Raw genomic sequence first — 21,889 nt, 5'->3', positions numbered from 1 at the left:
TACAAGGGGGGATTGTTCTGGAAGTATCAGAGCAGGAGCCGGAGGCTGTGCCAAAAAGGCTGTCCATTGATTACGAATGTTTTCGTCTGCCCATAAACATTTATTAATGTCGCATCTTCCCACTACACTCGCATCCGTGGAGAACGACAACAATCCACAATTCAGCCTTCGTCTCTGCTTCCTCCACACAGCTGTCAATCAAGTCCCTGCAGGCCCACCATTGATGTGTGTGGGGGGGTCCATTCCAGCAATTATCATGTCATATACTTGAAAATGTAAACGAGTGAGTGTGTAAAATTAAATTTATGGGTTGTCAGTGAAGAAAAAGAGGAGTGCAATCACTGTACATATCCGCTTTCATCTTTTCAAGGCAGAAAAGCAGGCAGTTAAATGCTGGAATTAGCACTTTCCGGGTGTCGCAATTAAAGGCCCAAAGCATCTGCCATTTCTGCTTTGTCTGTGTCTGTATGTGTGTGTGTGTGTATGTGTGTGTTCGCACATGCAGACAAGGAAGGAGATACAATTATTGTCCAATGCGCTGCTGAAAAGCTTTTGAAAGCACAAAAGACGTGTGTGCCGCTTTTGTGTGGGGCATTCTGTTCTTCGACTGGGCCAGCCTCCCTTGGCCTGAAACTAATATTATTCTGAGCACTTTTGAAGTTCTGCTCCCAACGTGAGTGCCGGATTTGCACAGGTGGCTCTCCTGCGGTCTGTCCATCCTGAAATTTCCAGCCGTGAGATTTACCTTGTGCTGTAGCTGGGTATTAAAATGATATGGAAACCTGTTCAGAGACCAGCGACGCTGCCAGGGTCCCCAACCTGGGGATTTGAACCAGCAACCTTCTGATCACAGGCTCAGTAACCTAACCTGCTGAGACACACACTGCCCCCAACAAATCTGAAAGAATAAAAGTTTAATTGACAGCATCTGAGACTTTCCATGTTCTCCATATGATGTCGAGAAGTCCATTAAAACCAGGCAGCCTTACAAGAACAGGGGGCCTGGTGGTTTAATAGTAAGTAGTTGGTGATGGGTGCAGCGCCTGGTCAGATGTACAGAATCTGAATACTGTTATTAGCCTGGAGAAGATTGTTTGTAATTACCGGTGGCACAGCATAAATCTACACAAAAGGACAAAAATAGGCAAAACATGATACCACATACAACTACTAACTTAATAAGTATATCATATGAGTATGTCATATGAATATATCATATATCATATGCAGATGGTAATAAGTAGGTGAACAGAAACATGAGTAAAGAACTATGGTGAAACATGCATGTAAATTATTTGCAGATAAAATATTATTAAAAAGCAACGATTAAAATGTTCCTTCTTGTTTTCTCGCCAGTGTGGTAGAAGGAAGCCAGCACAGTGCAGGGTGAGGGTCCAGATAAAGAGTGAAAGCATGACTTGTATGAATGTAATTCATATTATAAGTGAATGAGAATGCAGTCGTCTGTCCACCACAGAGCCAAAATGAGCAGGACCTCGGTTACATTCAATGCACCTTTTTGTTTGCATCTCTATATTTCTGCATCAGAAAATTTGGTCGATAACCAACATGTACATTTTGTCCTGTATCACTGGTGTCGGCAGTGAAACTTACCAGCGCTTAACATAGCAATCGATCTGCTGGACAGGATTAGTCATGAATTATAAACATGTCATGGGTCATATAAATAAAATGTAAATAAAAGGCTGTATCCTGTTTTGGTCACGATCAATCCCCAATAACACCCTACATTGTGCTGGTGTGGCGGTGCAGTTTTGTAGGGAATTACGTGTGGCATTTAACCTACAAGCTTCTTGTGTCACTCGTGCTTATTTAATATAAAGGTCATAGTTCCAGTCGTGTGGTGGGAAACCGATACACGAAAGTGACCAGGAACCACAAAAGTTCCTAGTTGAGATGGCCCAGGAACTCGGAACAAAGATCTTGGTTCCTGATCCTCAGTGGGAAATCTAATGTTAGCTAATACTTTACTTGACGGGGCACAAATAACGTAATATTATGCTATTAGTTATATATTAATTAACCACAACCTAAGTCTTAGTTACATACTGATCTCATGTTACTTCATTAATTAATCGTGAGGCATGTTTTATCTCAAACATATCTCAAATATTTCTTACTATATCTGTTGATTCTATAAACCTTTGTGAACTACTGAAGGAACCACTGAATGAACAAATAATGAATAACACAAGTGGAACACTGATCTCATGTTTGTTGATTATTAATGAATCGTGACGCATCTTTTCTCAAGTAGCGACTGAATTTTTTCATGATTTGTACTTCTGTAGTACATGGCAGGTTTGTCATGGCTTGGGCTTGGCCGCCCATTACAAACCACTAGTGGACCATCCGCCACGTTCATTGTCCCTACATCAGCAATGTGTGGGTGGTTCTTTACTGGTACCAGTTGCAATGTATATATATTAAATTATATTACTAGATAGACAGAGAGAGTGAGGCATGCTGGGAGTGAAACAGTGTGTCATGTCTTCCTGTCCAAACTGGAGGCCTTTCCTTAGTACCTCCTAAACAATGCAATAGGCCCAACACTATCCATGAGTGCCAAGCTGCCTATTCCTCTTGTTAGTGTGTGAAGGATATCCAAACGGATAGTGTGGGATCCTGACAGCTCGCTCTATCGATCCGCTGTTCTTGAGTAGTGGATGTTTGAAGAGGAATGTATGTTTGTCTTGTTTTGACAAAGTTCTCAGGCTGCATGATGCTTGTAACTTCTCAAAACAGAAATTTGTTTTTAAAAATGAATCGTCACAGAATAACTACGCCTCTGGCTGTGCCGTGAGATTAAAACACACAGGCTTCGGCCTTGTTGTTAGCAGAGGCTGTTAGGGCTTCTTCCTGTAAACATTGCCATTCCTGGTGTCTCAATACTCCAGCCGAGTCGAGATAGTTAACCTTGTCTTTTCTTAATCAGCCTTTTGAATCTGCTGTTTATTTCCTAGCATTTAATTGGTGCTCTTACATCTGCTCCTGATTGTAACTAAAGACGCGCCCATATGCTCAATGCCACCTTATGCCATTTATAACACTGTGAAGAATGGAATTCTCAGGCAGTCTACCCTCCTCCAATCAGGAGCTGCCGTCTCGTCCCTCCACTTCCCCACAGGCCGATGCTGAGGTCTGTGTTCTATGGGCAGGTGCCAGCAGCGACGGCCATGATGAGTCCCCAGGTTATCACCCCGCAGCAGATGCAGCAGCTTCTCCAGCAACAGGTGCTGTCCCCCCAGCAGCTGCAGGCCCTTCTCCAGCAGCAGCAAACGGTCATGCTGCAGCAGGTACAGAGTCCTCGCCTCCTCCCGCACACCTGTTACCGTACTCCCACCCCACCTCGCTCCTCCCGCACACCTGTTACCGTACTCCCGCCCCCACCCCACCTCCTCCCGCACACCTGTTACCGTACTCCCACCCCACCTCACCTCCGCCCGCACACCTGTTACCGGACTCCCACCCCACCTCGCTCCTCCCGCAAACCTGTTACCGTACTCCCGCCCCCACCCCACCTCCTCCCGCACACCTGTTACCGTACTCCCACCCCACCTCACCTCCTCCCGCACACCTGTTACCGTACTCCCGCCCCCACCCCACCTCCTCCCGCACACCTGTTACCGTACTCCCACCCACCTCACCTCCTCCCCGCACACCTGTTACCGTACTCCCACCCCACCTCACCTCCTCCCGCACACCTGTTACCGTACTCCCGCCCCCACCCCCACCTCCTCCCACATACCTGTTACCGTACTCCCGCCCCCACCCCACCTCCTCCCACATACCTGTTACCGTACTTCCACCCCCACCCACAAACCTGTTATCGTGCTCCCGCCCCCACCCCTCCTCCTCCCACACATCTGTTACCGTGCTCCCGCCCCCACCCCGCCTTCTCCGACACACCTGTTACCGTACTCCCGCCCCCACCCCACCTCCTCCCACATACCTGTTACCGGACTCCCGCCCCCCCCCCACCTCCTCCCACATACCTGTTACCGTACTCCCGCCCCCACCCCACCTCCTCCCGCACACTTGTTACCGTACTCCCGCCCCCCCCACCCCATCCTCCTCCACATACCTGTTACCGGTACTCCCGCCCCCACCCACAAACCTGTTACCGTGCTCCCGCCCCCACCCACCTCCTCCCACACACCTGTTACCGTACTCCCGCCCCCACCCCACCTCCTCCCACATACCTGTTACCGTACTTCCACCCCCACCCACAAACCTGTTACCGTACTCCCGCCCCCACCCCACCTCCTCCCGCACACCTGTTACCGTACTCCCGCCCCCACCCCACCTCCTCCCGCACACTGGTTATCGCGTACTCCCGCCCCCACCCCACCTCCTCCCACAAACCTGTTACCGTACTCCCGCCCCCACCCCACCTCCTCCCGCACACCTGTTACCGTACTCCCGCCCCCACCCCACCTCCTCCCGCACACTTGTTATCGTACTTCCACCCCCACCCACAAACCTGTTATCGTGCTCCCGCCCCCACCCCGCCTCCTCCCACACACCTGTTACCGTACTCCCGCCCCCACCCCTCCTCCTCCTACACACCTGTTACCGTACTCCCGCCCACAAACCTGTTACCGTGCTCCCGCCCCCACCCCACCTCCTCCCGCACACCTGTTACCGTACTCCTGCCCCCACCCCGCCTCCTCCCGCACACCCTGTTACCGTACTCCCGCCCCACCCCTCCTCCTTCCACACACCTGTTACCGTGCTCCCGCCCCCCACCCCACCCTCCTCCCGCACACCTGGTACCGTACTCCCGCCCCCACCCCACCTCCTCCCACACACCTGTTACCGTACTCCCGCCCCCACCCACCTCCTCCCACACACCTGGTACCGTACTCCCGCCCCCACCCCACCTCCTCCCACACACCTGTTACCGTACTCCTGCCCCCCACCCCACCTCCTCCCACACACCTGTTACCGGTACTCCCGCCCCCACCCCACCTCCTCCCACACACCTGTTACCGTACGCCTGCCCCCACCCCACCTCCTCCCACACACCTGTTACCGTACTCCCGCCCCACCCCTCCTCCTTCCACACACCTGTTACCGTACTCCCGCCCCCACCCCACCTCCTCCCACACACCTGTTACCGTACTCCTGCCCCCACCCCGCCTCCTCCCGCACACCTGTTACCGTACGCCCGCCCCCACCCTCTCCTTCCCACACACCTGTTACCGTACTCCCCGCCCCCACCCCACCTCCTTCCACACACCTGTTACCGGTACTCCCGCCCCACCCCTCCTCCTTCCACACACCTGTTACCGTACTCCTACCCCCACCCCACCTCCTTCCACACACCTGTTACCGTACTCCTGCCCCCACCCCACCTCCTTCCACACACCTGTTACCGTACTCCTGCCCCCACCCCACCTCCTTCCACACACCTGTTACCGTACTCCTGCCCCCACCCCACCTCCTTCCACAAACCTGTTACCGTACTCCCGCCCCACCCCACCTCCTTCCACACACCTGTTACCGTACTCCTGCCCCCCATCCCCACCTCCTTCCACAAACCTGTTACCGTACTCCCGCCCCACCCCTCCTCCTCCCGCACACCTGTTACCGTACTCCCGCCCCACCCCTCCTCCTTCCACACACCTGTTACCGTACTCCTGCCCCCACCCCACCTCCTTCCACAAACCTGTTATCGTGCTCCCGCCCCCACCCCGCCTCCTCCCACACACCTGTTACCGTACTCCCGCCCCCACCCACAAACCTGTTATCGTGCTCCCGCCCCCAACCCCTCCTCCTCCCACACACCTGTTACCGTACTCCCGCCCCCACCCACAAACCTGTTATCGTGCTCCCGCCCCCCACCTCTCCTCCTCCCACACACCTGTTACCGCACTCCCGCCCCCACCCACAAACCTGTTATCGTGCTCCCCGCCCCCACCCCTCCTCCTCCCACACACCTGTTACCGTACTCCCGCCCCCACCCACAAACCTGTTATCGAGCTCCCGCCCCCACCCCCTCCTCCCACACACCTGTTACCGTACTCCCACCCACACACCTATTACCGTGCTCCCCGCCCCCCCCCACCCCACCTCCTCCCGCCCCACTTGTTACCGTACTCCCGCCCCCACCCCACCTCCTCCCGCACACTTGTTATCGTACTTCTCCACCCCCACCCACACACTGTTACCGTACTCCCGCCCACAAACCTGGTACCGTGCTCCCGCCCCCCACCCCTCCTCCTTCCACACACCTGTTACCGTACTCCTGCCCCCACCCCACCTCCTCCCACACACTGTTACGTACTTCCCACCCCCTCCCCCACCCCACCCATCCTCCTCCCGCACACCTGTTACCCGTGCTCCCGCCCCCACCCCTCCTCCTTCCACACACCTGTTACCGTACTCCTGCCCCCACCCCACCTCCTCCCACACACCTGTACCGTACTCCTGCCCCCACCCCGCCTCCTCCCGCACACCTGTTACCGTACTCCGCCCCCCCACCCCTCCTCCTTCCACACACCTGTTACCGTACTCCCGCCCCCACCCCGCCTCCTCCCGCACACCTGTTACCGTACTCCCGCCCCACCCCTCCTCCGTTCCACACACCTGTTACCGTACTCCCGCCCCACCCCACCTCCTTCCACACACCTGTTACCGTACTCCCGCCCCCACCCCGCCTCCTTCCACACACCTGTTACCGTACTCCTACCCCCACCCCACCTCCTTCCACACACCTGTTACCGTACTCCTGCCCCCCACCCCACCTCCTTCCACACACCTGTTACCGTACTCCTGCCCCCACCCCCACCTCCTTCCACACACCTGTTACCGTACTCCTGCCCCCACCCCACCTCCTGCCACAAACCTGTTACCGTACTCCCGCCCCACCCCACCTCCTTCCACACACCTGTTACCGTACTCCTGCCCCCACCCCACCTCCTTCCACAAACCTGTTACCGTACTCCCGCCCCACCCCTCCGCCTCCCGCACACCTGTTACCGTACTCCCCGCCCCACCCCTCCTCCTTCCACACACCTGTTACCGTACTCCTGCCCCCACCCCACCTCCTTCCACAAACCTGTTATCGTGCTCCCGCCCCCACCCCGCCTCCTCCCACACACCTGTTACCGTACTCCCCCGCCCCCACCCCACAAACCTGTTATCGTGCTCCCGCCCCCACCCCTCCTCCTCCCACACACCTGTTACCGTACTCCCGCCCCCACCCACAAACCTGTTATCGTGCTCCCGCCCCCACCTCTCCTCCTCCCACACACCTGTTACCGCACTCCCCGCCCCCACCCACAAACCTGTTATCGTGCTCCCGCCCCCACCCCTCCTCCTCCCACACACCTGTTACCGTACTCCCGCCCCCACCCACAAACCTGTTATCGTGCTCCCGCCCCCACCCCTCCTCCTCCCACACACCTGTTACCGTACTCCCACCCACACACCTATTACCGTGCTCCCGCCCCCACCCCACCTCCTCCCGCACACTTGTTACCGTACTCCCGCCCCCACCCACCTCCTCCCGCACACTTGGTTATCGTACTTCCACCCCCACCCACACACCTGTTACCGTACTCCCCGCCCACAAACCTGTTACCGTGCTCCCGCCCCCACCCCTCCTCCTTCCACACACCTGTTACTGTACTCCTGCCCCCACCCCACCTCCTCCCACACACCTGTTACCGTACTCCTGCCCCCCACCCCACCTCCTCCCGCACACCTGTTACCGTGCTCCCGCCCCCACCCCTCCTCCTTCCACACACCTGTTACCGTACTCCTGCCCCCACCCCACCTCCTCCCACACACCTGTTACCGTACCTCCTGCCCCCACCCCGCCTCCTCCCGCACACCTGTTACCGTACTCCCGCCCCCACCCTCCTCCTTCCACACACCTGTTACCGTACTCCCGCCCCACCCCACCTCCTCCCACACACCTGTACCGTACTCCCGCCCCACCCCACCTCCTCCCACACACCTGTTACCGTGCTCCCGCCCCCACCCCCCGCCTCCTCCCACACACCTGTTAGCATGCCCCCACCCACACACCTATTAGCGTGCTGCCCATTCCACCCACACACCTGTTACCGTGCTCCCGCCCCCCACCCCCGCCTCCTCCCGCACACCTGTTACTTGTTTACAGGCAGCAGGGTCAGGTTGCTGACAACTCACTTTCTCTCTTGCTCTCTCTCCCTTTCTGTCTGTCTGTCTCTCTCTCAAACTCAATCACTTACTCACTCACACACATACATCTCCATTTGCAGCAACATCTGCAGGAGTTTTACAAGAAGCAGCAGGAACAGCTCCACCTTCAGCTGCTGCAGCAAACACACCCGGGAACAGCCAGCCAAAGAGGGTACCGGTACGTCTGCAGGCGCCCATGTGGCACTGGAGGGCATAGGTGGGTCAGCTGGCAAGACCTAACAAAACACAGGAGATACTCCCCAACCTCCCAGCCACAGTATAGGCCCTGCAGTTTTCCAGGAGCGTGCCAAGCTCTGCCTTCCTGGCCGATCAAAGAAGACAGCCAGTAGAAGTCGCCTCCCTCACTCTTGAGGGCGACTTACCTCGCACACAGCGTCCATCTAGGACTTGTCTTGTAACACCATGCGGAGCCAAACATCAGGTTCAACCCACCAAACATGAGCTTCTAACGGCACGCCTGTCTATCTCTTAAGCCTGAGTGACATGAGAAGAGGGTTGAGAGGTTAGCAGGACAGTGCAATGCACCCTACTTCCCAGTCCTCTACCAGCCCCTGAGGGCCCGCCCCACGCCCCTGCGAGGGCCCCATTTATCTGGCTGAGAAACACATGGCGGCAGCATCCATGCACATGGGGCGGGAACACATCTGCTAGGGCTGCTTCATTACCGCAAGCCGGTCGGGCCGAGTTTACGGGTGATATCGCTGCGCATAGTTTACACACTGGGCTTGGTTGCTGCAGTCCTGATTGGTCGGGATGCCGAGCCCCGTCTGAGCGATAAGCTGCCAGCCCTTGTTTTGTTGCCATGGTTACCACTGTTGTTGTTGTTGTTTTTGTTGTCTCGCCTCTATATACACAGAGGCAGCCTAGCCTGGGTAATAAACAGGAGGAGGAGAGCGGGGAAGAGAAGAGATGCAGTCTGGCTCCCAGCTCTGTCCGCTCTCATCATCTCTGTTCGGACTGCTGTAAGCAGGGATTGCCTGCGAACACTTTCCGGAAAAGATCCTGGTCTCCGTGGCTGGCGGGGGCTCGGCGTGCCTGGGTAGCCGGGGGGAGCAGATAGACAAAAGCAGTGGGGGGGGGGAGGTGGGCTGAGCCGAGGCGCCGCTGATTTCTGGCTCTCCATTGCAGTGTGGGGGGGGTGGGGGGTGGGCTGAGCTGAGGCAACGCTAATTTTCTGGCTCTTTATCGCCACAGCAGCAGCACCTGGCCGCCCAGCAGCTCGTCTTCCGCAGCAGCAGCTGCTCCAGATGCAGCAGCCTCCACGCAGCAGCAGCAGCACCTGCTCAGTCTGCAGCGCCCAGGGCCTGCTCTCCCTGCCACCTGGCCAGCCTCTGGCCCCAGGTGGGTCTCCGTGCTGCCCGCTGATCTGCCACTGCAGCGCCAGGGCCTGCTCTCCCTGCCACCTGGCCAGCCTCTGGCCCCAGGTGGGTCTCCGTGCTGCCTGCTGATCTGCCACTGCAGCATCAGGGCCTGCTCTCCCCTGCCACCTGGCAAGCCTCTGGCCCCAGGTGGGTCTCCGTGCTGCCTGCTGGTCTGCCACTGCAGCATCAGGGCCTGCTCTCCCTGCTGCCCAGCCAGCTTCTGGCCACAGGTAGGTTCCCGCACTGCCCTGCTTGCTGATCCACCACCTGCAGCGCCTGGGCCTGCCCTCGCTGCCGCCCTAGCCAATCTCTGGCCACAGGTAGGTCCCCACACTGCCTGCCTGCCGATCCGCCACCTGCAGCGCCAGGGCCCTGCCCTCGCTGCTGCCCAGCCAGGTGCTGGTCCCCAGGTAGGTCCCCACACCGCCCCGCCCATCCACCACCTGGAGCACCAGGGCTTGCTCTTGCTGCTGCCCAGCCATCCAATGGCCCCAGATGTGTCCTGCTCTCTTTAAGGGGTGGGGGCAGGACCGAGTGGGGAGGGCAGGGGAACTTTAGAGATGGCCCTATCCCAGTCTCTTTCTTTCTCTCTCTTTTTCTCTATCTCTATCTCCCTGTCCCTCTCTCTCTCCCTCTGCCTGTCCCTCTCTTCCTCGCTCCCCCCCTTGCCACCTCTCTCTCCCTGTCCCAGTCTCTCTATCTCTCTATCTCTCTATCTCCCTGTCCCTCTCTCTCTATCTCCCCCCCTTGCCGCCCCTCTCTCCCTGTCCCCCTCTCTGTCTCTCCCTCCCTTCCTTGCCACCTCTATCTCTCTTACTCTCTCTCTCCCCCTCCCTCTCTTGCCACCTCTCTCTCTCCTTCCCTTCCTTGCTACGTCTCTCCCTCCCCCCCTCTCTTGCCGGCTCTCGCTTTCTGTCTCCCTGTCCCTCTCTCTCTCTCCCTCCCTCCCTAGTTTCCTCTCTCTCTTTGTCTCTCTCTCTCATCCTGTCATCCCCTTGTTGCTGCTGTTCTTGTTGTTGTTATTGTTGTTTACCTCCTAGCAGCAGTCGCCACCCACAAGCCGGTCACGTCCGGTCCTCCATCACCCCCTTCCGCTTCTCACACCTGTCTGTCGAGCGACAGATTGCAGGAAACACTCATTTTTACCTCAGTACCATTTCTTTTTCCCTCAAGTGTCTTGTTTTTGCCGTATGATGGAGGCAGTGGTCTGCAGCAGCTGAAGGTGTGTCTGTATTCTTCTGAAGGATAAGTGGGGGGGGGGGGGGGGGGGGGGTGGCAAGCCGCCGTGTGATCCGCGATGCACGATCTTCCAGTGTCCGTGATGATGTAAGTCCCGCGTCGTTTTCGGAAGCGATTGCCATCGCGAAAAAACATCAAGTACAAGGGCCCACACTGTTGAGAGGCAGGGATTTCGGGTCGATCGGGAACCACAAGAACTCAGAAGCTGGATGAAAAGGAGGCCAAACCCCCCCCACCCCATTTCCATGTTTGCTGGAGGATTGACTTGTTGACCTGATTTTCTTCCTTGTTTTAATTAACCAGAATAGATGATTATGTTAAGGTTGAAATACCTTGGAGAGGAGGGGTTTATTTTTTTAAATCAGCCTGCAGTTTTCTTCAGTAAACATCCAATGAGTCATTTACCAATGAGCGTGAAGTACTGTCCGAGTTGTCCTGGGTTTAGACTGCCTGTGAACAGTGGCTATGCCCTTAGGGCAGAACAAACATGTTAGCAGAGTTCATGTTTGTTCAGTCTTTCTGTGCTTTGTTTCTGTTTTGATCAGTGTTCAGGATGTTTTGCTTAGCAACGTCATGCTAATGTTGCTAACTGGGAGTGGCATTGGTGTTCACCAGCCGGCCTGAGCCCTGTGGAACTGCAGCAGCTGTGGAATGAAGTGACCGGCACCCACAATATGGAGGACGGCCCTGGTGGTGGGAAACACAGCGGCAGCCTCGACCTGACGACGACCAGCTCCTCCTCCACTACCTCCACCAGCACCTCCAAAGCCTCACCGCCCATTACGCACCACTCCGTATCCAATGGACCATCCTCCACACTCAGCTCCCGCCGAGACAGGTTAGTACTGTCAAAGCGCATCCAAAGATCCTTCTGATGAATTAGTCCTCGCTTAAGAGAGGCCCGCTCCCTCTAGCTGGGGGAGACATAGCATCTCGCTTTCGCTTGTTCGCTTGTTTGTTTGTTCAGCAGTTGATTAATGCATCTACTGTATCCCCAGCGATAGCGAGCACCCAATAGCCTGTTTTCTCCGAATCAAAAGCTGCGAGTCTGTGCACACGGCCGCGGGAAGTGTTGCAGGTACCCTCAGCGTACATTAAGAATTTAAGCCGTTTTTCCCAGGCTTTTGAAATGACTTTGTTGCGCTACTTGTCATATAAACAGAATATATGATGCAGAGAAGACTTTGTATAACGTTGATGCTTTTATATACAGCTCTGCCGCTATGAAAGGCTGCTCGAATATCAGTCTGTCATATGCATTATTTAAGCATTTCCGCAAAGTGGTACGTGTGGAGCAGGTGCAGGTGGCTAGAGAGCTAACCGTACCCCACGATTCATTTAAGATAGGCAGCTAAGCTATACGTGAACCGCAGCCTCGAAAGAAGACAGCAAGCAGAAATTATCAGGGTAAGGCAATGATTCGAGGCAGGTGAACCTCTCCACATTCTACCCACAAGCACAACCGGGCAGCGCCTGGGGGTGTGTCAGCGGGGCAGGGGCTACTTCTGCTGCTGGCTACTGTCCCAGGAGCGTCAGACAGGTGCTGTGTCCTCAAACTGAGAAACTTTAGCGGAGACATAAGATGGTATAAGTGGTTAAGGGTATAATCTATAAACTGTGTAAATCACGCTGGATCTTAAAAAAGCCGGGTTAATGAATGATGTGGATCGTTGGGCTCCTTGAGTGTTTGGTGAGGACCAACTGTCCATCTCTCTCTGTATAGCTCTGTGCATGAGGACATGGCCCCCTCGCACTCTCTATATGGCCATGGTGTCTGCAAGTGGCCCGGCTGCGAGAGCATCTGTGAGGACTTCAGCCAGTTTCTCAAGTAGGTACATCCAGTTCCTCATGTAGGTTTCTCTGCATACATATGTGTTAGGAGCTTGAGTCTCCATTATTGAGGACCTTAGCTGGTTCCTCATGTAGGTTCCTCTGCATAGGTATGTGTTAGGGGCTTGAGTCTCCATTATTGAGGACCTTAGCCAGTTCCTCATGTTGCTTCCTGAGCATAGGTATGTGTTAGGGGCTTGAGTCTCCATCACTGAGGACCTCAGCCAGTTCCTCATGTAGGTTCCTCTGCATAGGTATGTGTTAGGGGCTTGAGTCTCCATCACTGAGGACCTCAGCCAGTTCCTCATGTTGTTTCCTGAGCATAGGTATGTGTTAGGGGCTTGAGTCTCCATCACGGAGGACCTCAGCCAGTTCCTCATGTAGGTTCCTCTGCACAGGTATGTGTTAGGGGCTTGAGTCTCCATCACAGAGGACTTCAGCCAGTTCCTCATGTAGGTTCCTCTGCATACGTATGTGTTAGGGGCTTGAGTCTCCATCACTGAGGACCTCAGCCAGTTCCTCATGTAGGTTCCTCTGCACAGGTATGTGTTAGGGGCTTGAGTCTCCAAAACAGAGGACTTCAGCCAGTTCCTCATGTAGGTTCCTCTGCACAGGTATGTGTTAGGGGCTTGAGTCTCCATCACCGTGGACTTCAGCTTATCCTATTGGGTCACAGGGGGTCCAGAGCCTGTCCCGGAAGCTGTGGGCATGAGGCAGGGAACAACCCAGGATGGGGGGCCAGCCCATCACAGGGCACACTCACACACCATTCACTCACACATGCACCCCTATGGGCAATTTAGTAACTCCAATTAGCCTCAGCATGTTTTTGGACTGTGGGAGGAAACAGGAATGCAAACTCCACACACATGTGACCCAGGCAGAGACTCGAACCTGGGTCCCAAAGGTGTGAGGCAACAGTGCTAACCACTGCACCACCATGCTGCCCCCAACAGCTTAATTAAATGATTAAATATATTGGTTTAAAAAGTCAGTGACAGATTGACTAGCTGTATGAGTTGTGCTAGTGGCCAAGTCAAAAAATACATGACTGCACTGGACAGTTGCTGCAAATACTAGGATGATTTTAGCAGAGGTTCTGAAATGGCTAAGCTGACACACTTTGACAGGCATAATATCAATATCATAGTTTTACACCAACACAAGGATAATCTAAACATCATTTTCTTTGCCTGCCTAAGACTTTTGCACAGTACTGTATATCTGTGATTGTAATCAAAAAACTAAAAATTCCAAAAGACTTTTATTTTGTTTGGTTACTTATGGTTAAGGTTAGGGTTGGGTAGGGGTTAAGGTTGCCATTGTTGGTTTTTTCCATGGAAATGAATGGAAGGTCCTCATTTAGATAGGTACACCAGTATGTGTGTGTATGTGTGTGTGTGTGTGCATGTGCCCCTCCGCAACTGCATGTGAAGTTCAAATCCATATACCATATACTATATACGAGTTCAGTGTCTGTGCCCAGAAGGCCAGATGTTCTACATGCTGGTAAATAGTAAGACACCCCGTAATAGGCCTCTGCAGAACATCTGCAGGTTGACAGAGATGTTTCATGGCTAAATGGATGAATTTCTCTGTTGAATTGGTGCAGCTACTGGAATGAGCAAGCCCTTGGTGGTTTGTCAGCACTTGAGATAATTGGCTTGTTTTGTGGTTTCCATGATTACATCAGAGGTGCATGTTTACAGTGGTGCCGCACTTTACTGCACATATTCCGTTTGGCCAGTAGGTGGTGTATTTTGAAAGTAAGTACAGCTTTAACAGGTTGGAATCCCAGGAGGACTGTTGTGTTTACGCAGTTGTTATATTGTAAAATTCTGTCATCAAGTAACAGTATCTCCTGAACAATTAAATACATTACGTAAAGTTATTGAATCATTTACGTGATGGTACATATTCAAAGAATGTTAACTGAATCCCAACATCAGTGCATTTTATGTAAAGCTTAGTAGGAAATACATATTTATTTCGTGTTTGTCCTTGGATAGTTTAGCCTTTACTTAAAACATTGGAAAATTCTGGAATCTTAATTCATGTGTGAGGAGCGTGGAGGAACGTTCCGCAGTGCTCTGCCGTTCAGCTCGTGCTATCCCATGGATGCTCAGAGCTGGGACAGGTTCTGTTGTGTTCCATACCAGGTTCTGGAAGTCCTGGCCGTGAGTTGAAAGTTTCCTGTCTTGGCACGTGACCCTGAGTTCCGTTTGAATGCAACAGAAAGCGGAATCGGCATACATAAGGTGATGGTCCTTTGAGAGTGCCCTCGCCTGGCAGCATGCCAGCAGTGCAGTGAAAGACACCTCAGCCGTTACAATCCAGCAGCGACATGCGACTCCACGCGCCGGCCTGCGTCAAGCGCCCACTGCTGGTGTCAGCACCTGTGCATTAGTGCGCCATCGTCCAAAAAGACCAAAGTCCAAAGGGTAGCTGTCAGGTTGTCTCAGAGCAGGGTTTCTCAACCCAGTCCTCAGGAACCACCAGACGGTCCGTATTTTTGCTGTCTCCCAATTGCCAGGGAAATGTGGTGGTTTCCGAGGACTGGGTTGAGAAACCCTGGTCTAGAGAACCTCTGCTGTTCTAGGCAGTGTCCAGAATATTCTGGGGTGGGGGTGGGGGGTTCAGAATATTCCTCTGAATATTCATGTGAAGCCTCGTAATGGGATGACTTCTGAATTTCAGTTTGTAGCTGAACCCACAATGCAGTGGTGCCTGGTCCTTTCATACCAGGTATAAGACGGCTGAGATTCAATTATGGGTTTTCTACCTGCCACGAGTGGCCCCACCCACAAAGTGAAGGTTAACTATCTGTGTCTGGCCAGAGTTTGTAGTTCTGTGTTGCTGTGAGAGCATAAGATAGCATTTCCGTGTCAACACCCGATAAGCCTAAAGCACCAGAAACAGTGGTAAGCAAAGGACAGATGTACTCATCTCAGCAAATTGAAAAAGACTTCAGAACCCAGATTAATCCCTGTCATAATTCCAGAAAAGCACACAATCGAAATTCATCATTGTGTTCCATCTCAACTATTCAGATTCCCAATAATGATCCTCATACTCCTGCGTCTTTTCCCAGGAAAAACCTGCCTTCCCCAGGCTCCCTTGGTCAGTGACCCATGCGTCAGAGAGATTCCAGTCCTATTGGACTCTGGGAGAATGGGGCACGTGTGATTGGCTGATTATCGAGTGTTATAACGCAGGCGCTGTGCGCAAACTGATGTCTTGGTCACAGGCACCGAGCAGAAAAATGGGGCCCTGTTTTGGGACAGGGCTAATTGACCCCCCTGAAGCTGCTGTAATGTAAGGTTGAGAATGGCCCTCAAACGTGGCTGGGAGGAAGCCATTTGAGGCACTCCATGCTGAGGGCTGTCATGTGAGGACTTTCGTGTGAGGGCTGTCATGTGAGGACTGTCATTAATGGCGCCTCGCCCACGAACGTGGACCAGGGCCACAGTTAACAGGATCTCACGACTCTGCTTCCTCCATGCTGAGGGCTGTTATGTGAGGACTGTCGTGTGAGGGCTGTCATGTGAGGACTGTCATTAATGGCGCCTCTGCCCACGAACGTGGACCTGGGTCGCAGTTAGCAGGATCTCACCACTCTGCTTCCTCCATGCTGAGGGCTGTCATGTGAGGACTGTCATGTGAGGACTGTCATTAATGGCGCCTCCGCCCACGAACGTGGACCTGGGCTGCAGTTAGCAGGATCTCACCACTCTGCTTCCTCCATGCTGAGGGCTGTCATGTGAGGACTGTCATGTGAGGACTGTCATTAATGGCGCCTCCGCCCACGAACGTGGACCAGGGCCGCAGTTAGCAGGATCTCACCACTCTGCTTCCTCCATGCTGAGGGCTGTCATGTGAGGACTGTCATGTAAGGGCTGTCATGTGAGGACTGTCATGTGAGGACTGTCATTAATGGCGCCTCCGCCCACGAACGTGGACCAGGGCCGCAGTTAGCAGGATCTCACCACCCTGCTTCCTCCATGCTGAGGGCTGTCATGTGAGGACTGTCATGTAAGGGCTATCATGTGAGGATTGTCATGTGAGGACTGTCATTAATGGCACCTCCGCCCACGAACGTGGACCTGGGCCGCAGTTAGCAGGATCTCACCACTCTGCTTCCTCCATGCTGAGGTCTGTCATGTGAGGGCTGTCATGTGAGGATTGTCATGTGAGGACTGTCATGTGAGGACTGTCATGTGAGGGCTGTCATTAATGGCGCCTCCGCCCACGAACGTGGACCAGGGCCGCAGTTAGCAGGATCTCACCACTCTGCTTCCTCCATGCTGAGGGCTGTCATGTGAGGACTGTCATGTAAGGGCTGTCATGTGAGGATTGTCATGTGAGGACTGTCATTAATGGTGCCTCCACCCAGGCACGTGGGCCAGAGCCGCAGTTAGCAGGATCTCACCACTCTGCTTCCTCCATGCTGAGGGCTGTCATGTGAGGACTGTCATGTGAGGGCTGTCATGTGAAGATTGTCATGTAAGGACTTTCATTAAGGGCGCCTCTGCCCAGGCACGTGGGCCAGAGCCGCAGTTAGCAGGATCTCACCACTCTGCTTCCTCCATGCGCCGTTTCCAGTTTTAAAGTGGAGCATCCTGAGATGTCGGGCTGGACCCAGGCCAGATGAAATAAGCGAGCAGTGTGCAGCTCAGCTGGTTTGGAGGCTTCCTCTGTTATTGGAAGACCGCACTTTAAATCTCAGGGCTGGCTGGGTGATGTTAAGCAAAGGCCCTTAATTACCCCCAGCTTTGGTTGTATGTCACTTTGAATAAAAGCATCTGCTAAAGAAATGAAATGTCAGTGGGAGCAGGATACTGCCATGCTGGGAGGGTCCTATCTTTAGTGACACGCATCCTGGACCTTCTCGCATTCATCGGTGTAATTAGGCTGGCTGATAGTTGGCCAGTGAAACGACAGTGGGAAAAGGGAGGGCGGGTGATAGGCTGGACCATGTCACATGGTTTGTGCCATCAGATGTCACAGTTCTTGTTAGGACTGCTGGCTATCCTGAAATAATAGAGGGAATTCTGAGACCGTGCATGCTCTGAGAAGCCTCAGAAACGGCACGGGGGTCTCTGATGGAGAGAAAGTAACTGGGACGAGAACAGGCAAGCGCTGTCCTTTCGCCGGCTGTTTGTAGCTCAGCATGCTGAGTCGCCTGGCATTTGCTATTTAAAAAAACACAGAAATAGTTTGTGTATCTACTGATCCCAGGGAACGTGGTGACATGTTTGCCATGACCTGAGGTTCTCGTCTATGCCAGTTGCAGCCAGTCTCTGTAGTCTGCCGTGTGACAGACAGATGAGTTTCACACACCAAGACACACACACACACACACACACACAGTGAGCTGCTTCTATTTCTGAAGTGGTCTTATGTCCTTAATACCAGCCTATCTCTGCTTGGAGGTCAGCCTCTGAGGGTTTCAGCAGGTCCTGCCTTAACGACAGCGCTTCCTCCTCTACAGGCATCTCAACAACGAACATGCGCTGGACGACCGCAGCACAGCGCAGTGCCGCGTCCAGATGCAGGTCGTGCAGCAGCTGGAGATACAGGTGTGTCTCCGTCACCCTCCGCAGTTCACACTGCAGGACCAAACCCATTCCTATGACTCAGGGCGACACAAATCTCCATTTTAAGAGATACACCTCTTTTTTAGTGATTTTCCATCTTTGTTATGTTTTTATGCAAAGTGCTCATCTATAGTGGTGTGTTTGCTTATTGATATTAGTGCCATTGCTACTCGCTGGGTTAATGATTTTCCCCTGGGATCAACTGTGAAACCATGACACCTTCTTACCTGTTGGATTATAATGGCTAACTTTGCCCCAGAGGAGCAAATCAAGTCTTTCGGGAAGAGCATGGTGTGATGCTGACCAGTATTTAGTCATCATTTCTCAGCTGCAGAAAGAATGGATCCTGCAGAAAGCTAGACAGTGAGTGGAGGCCAGGGACCCGGGCTGGGACAGGATGGGATGGCCGTGTATTTGGGTGCCAGCTCCTGTCATCTGACCGTCTTTATTTGATAGTCGCAGTATTGCTAATGGCTGCCCAGGGTTGAAGTTCCATCCTCCTTTCCTTGATGAATTCGTTTATTCACCCATGACCACTTCTGGCCACCCCTTCCCTCGCCTGGGGGGGGGGGGCTAATGAAACCCAGCGCAGCCTTCGGTGTCGTCTCCGTGCTCTGCTCCGCCCCCAAGCCCAGTCCTTGTCACTCAGTAATATTGATGATGGTGGGCTGCAGGGGGGCGCTAATCGGACCTCCGGGGGAGAGACAGATTGGAGGAACCCTCACCCCCACTGCAGCTAGCAGCCCCAGGCCACTCCACGGCGCCTAATTTACGGCCTGGAGGCCCGTTACCGTCAGCACAGACCATGACCTGGATCCCGTTATTGACAAAAATATGAAGTGTGATTTGTTATCCTGTACAAACGACCCCCCCCCATTCTGAATAAAGCTAGTATCAGGGACTCAGTCTGGGCATATTCAGGACTGGTCCCAGAGGTACATACCACAGAAGAGCACAGATCGCCGTGGCACAATGGCAGCATTGCATGTTGCTAAAAATGCCCCCCACTTTCTGTTTCCATCTCCCCCTTGTCACAGCTTTCTAAAGAACGAGAAAGACTTCAGGCCATGATGGCTCACCTGCACATGCGGCCTTCGGAGCCCAAGCCACTGCCCAAGCCGGTGAGTGTCCGAGGCTAATGGACTGGGACTGAGTGAGACCGACCAGCAGCAAGCGAAAAATTCCAGGGTGTCTGTGTAAACATGCAGCTTATGTCAGTGTATCAGTCAAAAGGTTTTACACAGCAGGCTTATGCACATCCTCTGTACGTGGGAAATGCAGCTCTGTTTACCTCCTGCACTAGTACATTGGAATGCTTCTTCAATTATGCCATCTCGCTCTCAAATTACAAACTGACTGACATATTTACAAAGTACACTAAGATTAAGATAAGTTTAATGCTAAAACAAATATATAAGAAATAATTTATTTGCCCTGAATTAAGCTTATGACATTGAATGAAATGTGTGACCATGCCCCAGTCAGTGAAAGTGTGTTCCCTACCTTTAGACCCCAGAGAATTAAATCACTTGAAGACTGGTTTGTGAGAAATTTAAGAACCTTTTTTGTTTTATAAATACTAAATTATTACCCAATATTAATTACAATAAAAATCACTAGGACAGCACTCTGTATGCCTGCCTGCTGTAGTGTATTAAACAAAATACTTTTTAAATAGTTTGTCATGCCTTCCTGTTCCAGATTGCAATAATCATAATTTTTTTTAACTTTGTTTATCGTTGTTTTCTGATATGTTTTCAATGTGTCCTTTGTATTGTGTTTCAGAGACAGGCTATTTGCATAACCAGTCGACAACGAATGTGTTTCAAGTCCCACCCCAAAAGTACAGACGTAGTACCCCAGCTGGTTTGGCACTTTTGGTACTGAAACTTTTAATTAGGGCATTCGACAGGAGTCAATGTAAAAGCAAAAGTATCGAGAGTACCGTACCAAAAATATGGTGGAAAAGTGGCCTGAATGGTCTCGAGTGTATGATTGTGTGTGTTGCCCTTGTGAACAGGGGTCCTGTCCTGTCCCCGGTTCTGTGCCCTACCACAGCCTGTGAGAGGCTTTAACTTCCTCATAACTCTCACTGGGACAGGTGTTCAGAGACAGTGATAGTCACCCTGTTTGTATATGGAAAAAAGTCTCCGTAGCAAAATGTTTTGATTGATAAAAAATCTATGTAACTATGTTACTATATAAATGTTAAATGCCATGTCTGGGGTAAAATTTGCATTTTGATCAAAATATCCCTCAGAATTCACCGTGGTGTTGACACCTGTTTGGGGATGAAGCAGAAACAGGGCCGGCAGAAACATCTAGCTATAGACCGAAACATGGCCAACCATAACCACAGGCAGAAACATGGCCAGCTCTAGCTACAGGCAGAAACACGGCCAGCTCTAGCTATAGGCAGAAACACAGCGGCTCTAGCTATAGGCAGATTCATGGCCGACTGTAGCCACAGGCAGAAACAGGGCCAGCTCTACCCATAGGCAGAAACGGGGCCGGCTCTACCCATAGACGGAAACATGGCCGAATGTAGCTATAGACAGAAACGGGGCCGGCTCTAGTTATACGCAGAAACATGGCGGACTCTAGGTATGGGCATAAACATGGCCGGCTCTACCCATAGACGGAAATATGGCCGACTGTAGCCATAGGCAGAAACGGGGCCGGCCCTACCCATAGGTGGAAACATGGCCGACTGTAGCCATAGGCAGAAACGGGGCCGGCTCTACCCATAGGTGGAAACATGGTCGACTGTAGCCATAGGCAGAAACGGGGCTGGCTCTAGCTATGGGCATCAACATGGCGGGCTCTACTCATAGGCGGAAACATAGCTGACCGTAACCATAGGCAGAAACGGAGCCGGCTCTAGCTATAGGTAGAAATATGGCGGACTCTAGCTATGGGCATCAACATGGCCGGCTCTACCCATAGGCAGAAACATGGCCGACTGTAACCATAGGCAGAAATAGAGCCGGCTCTACCCATAGGCAGAAACATGGCCGACTGTAGCCATAGGCAGGAACGGGGCTGGCCCTACCCATAGGTGGAAACATGGCCAACTGTAGCCATAGGCAGAAACGGGGCCAGCTCAAGCTATAGACGGAAACATGGCCGACTGTAGCCATAGGCAGAAACGGGGCCGGCTCTACCCATAGGTGGAAACATGGCCGACTGTAGCCATAGACAGAAACGGGGCTGGCCCTACCCATAGGTGGAAACATGGCCAACTGTAGCCATAGGCAGAAACGGGGCCAGCTCAAGCTATAGACGGAAACATGGCTGACTGTAGCCATAGACAGAAACGGGGCTGGCCCTACCCATAGGTGGAAACATGGCCAACTGTAGCCATAGGCAGAAACGGGGCCAGCTCTAGCTATAGACGGAAACATGGCCAACTGTAGCCATAGGCAGAAACGGGGCCAGCTCTAGCTATAGACGGAAACATGGCCGACTGTAGCCATAGGCAGAAACGGGGCCGGCTCTACCCATAGGTGGAAACATAGCCGACTGTAGCCATAGGCAGGAACGGGGCTGGCCCTACCCATAGGTGGAAACATGGCCAACTGTAGCCATAGGCAGAAACAGGGCCAGCTCTAGCTATAGACGGAAACATGGCCGACTGTAGCCATAGGC

General features: G+C 53.2%; 1 pseudogene; it reads left to right on the top strand.

Annotated features, from left to right (window-relative positions):
- The window catches only part of LOC125731441 (forkhead box protein P2-like), a 112,410-nt pseudogene that overhangs the window by 67,304 nt on the left and 23,217 nt on the right, over positions 1-21,889 (top strand).

This window comes from Brienomyrus brachyistius, chromosome 1 (genome assembly GCF_023856365.1).
Source record: "Brienomyrus brachyistius isolate T26 chromosome 1, BBRACH_0.4, whole genome shotgun sequence".
In the NCBI taxonomy this organism is placed as follows: domain Eukaryota; kingdom Metazoa; phylum Chordata; class Actinopteri; order Osteoglossiformes; family Mormyridae; genus Brienomyrus; species Brienomyrus brachyistius.
The sequence above is the reverse complement of the archived record's forward strand: the minus strand, read 5'-3'. Positions and strand labels throughout refer to the sequence as shown.